This window comes from Jaculus jaculus, chromosome 6 (assembly GCF_020740685.1).
Source record: "Jaculus jaculus isolate mJacJac1 chromosome 6, mJacJac1.mat.Y.cur, whole genome shotgun sequence".
Lineage (NCBI taxonomy): Eukaryota > Metazoa > Chordata > Mammalia > Rodentia > Dipodidae > Jaculus > Jaculus jaculus.
In genome coordinates this window covers 64,242,031-64,243,873 of record NC_059107.1, presented here as the reverse complement: position 1 = coordinate 64,243,873, position 1,843 = coordinate 64,242,031, and the positions used below count along the sequence as shown (strand labels likewise).

Sequence of the window (1,843 nt, the reverse complement as noted above, 5' to 3'; positions counted from 1 at the left end):
AAGAAACACACAAGAACAAACAATTGCCCTGGTAGAAGTGGTGGCTGGCTAGTAACCTTCAGAGTGAAATCATCTTTAAACAAATCCTGCTGGGTACTATTGTAGGAAATCATGTTTTATTTAGTACCAATTTTTAAAGGTATTTTTTGTTGTCTGGAGATTAACCTAACCCGGGGCCTCATACATGTTAGGTATTTAGTGCCAATTTTAAGAAATTGTCTTAACAAAATATGGCAATGTAACTTCTGAGTTGATGAGGCCAATCACAGCAGTATTTTCCTGAAAAACTGAGTTGTTTGTTTCTATCCAATATTTGTTCATTTTCAACTTGTTTCACTTCATTGTTTTCCTGACGGCTTTTCAGTGCTCTTTGGTGGTGTCATAATGCCTCCATTGCACACTGGTGACAACTGCCCTCCTTTTCTGAAGGTATTTACATAGTTTACTTCATTCAGCAAAGCCAAATAATTTGTATGTGTCTGGATATTATGTCTGTCTTCTATAGGTATCTTCTTAAAAGTCTTCAGCTTCACTGGACTAGTACTTTTTATTACACTGACAAAAGGTACCATCCAGTCCACACATTCTGAGATGTTATCCCATTCCAAACCTGAAGCTTTCTTAACTACTTCAATGGAGGTAAAATGGCATAAGGTAGAGGCAGCCAGAATTCTATACTGGAATTCTAATGAGTCGATGGCTAGGATACAGAGATTTAAAAGCTGAGCTATTTGAATGAATGTATCCTGAGAATATTGAGGTAGCAGTACTTTAGGAGCGTCTTTAAGGGCATTAACTTGAAGAAACAGATCTAACCATGAGATGACTTACAGGACAAAGTTCCCATTTTAAAGCCTTCAGTATCATGAGTTCCATCCTTAAAATATCCACTTCACTGCAAGCACCATCAGTGACATAAGCAAACTCTTGAAGTTTTGGAGCATAGATTTCCTCAAGTTTGGTAGCAATAAATAATGAGGTAATTCCAATGAGTTGAAGCATATTTTTATTTATGTCCTTTTGTGTCAACATAAATCTATCAAAAAAGTCCTGTGCAAGATAAAATGTTTCCCTATGAAGTGTGTATATTTCACAGACCTCTAAAAGCCAGTCTAAGAGTATTGACCTCATTTGCGGTTCCAAGTCAGAATGCAGAACTTCAAAATGTTTGTCATGGATATATCTGTTCTCTTTTGTTAACATATTTAGCCAGACCTCCTTTGAACACCCCCAGCTTAAATCTGGCAGAGGGGAAGGATTAATAAAAAGATTTTTAAATCTATAATTTGCAAATCTGGAGAAGTCACTTGTTCCTATTTCTTTGTGGGGTGTCTCAATGATAATGCAAGGAATGATTCCCCCAGACAATACAGGTGGCCAACAATTCCTAATCTCATATTGATGTTTCTTGGTGACCTCCTCTTTTCTCTTCTTGATATCCTGTGCTGTTTTTCTCTTCTTGGCTTGGATTATCTGCACTTCTTGGGGGAGCCGACTGGCTGGGCTGGGCATGCTCCTGCTGCTTAGCTTGTAAACGGCTACTGCGTCTTGACATTCTCTTCTTTCAGGTGTATGAAACCTCTCATGGATCTTGGGGCGTCTGGCAGCACCTCAGCCCTGCCTCGGAGAGACAACCTGAAGGAGTTCAGAAGGTCCATGACTCGGCCATCGTGGGATGCACCCGGGCTGACCCACCAAAGCCTCCAAGAAGCGGGTTTGGGCCTGGAGGACCCGCCCTCCGGAAGGAGCAAGGGAGGAGCAAGGCCTTGGCACAACGTGGAGCAGCTGCAGAATATAAACACAAGCAGGAGCAGACTGCAGACCACCTGTGTCCCAACCAGCC

At 41.2% G+C, this 1,843-nt stretch overlaps 1 pseudogene; it reads right to left on the bottom strand.

Annotated features, from left to right (window-relative positions):
• Positions 1-338: 338 nt before the first annotated feature.
• On the bottom strand, positions 339-1,541 carry LOC123461510 (annotated as a pseudogene).
• Positions 1,542-1,843: the final 302 nt, after the last annotated feature.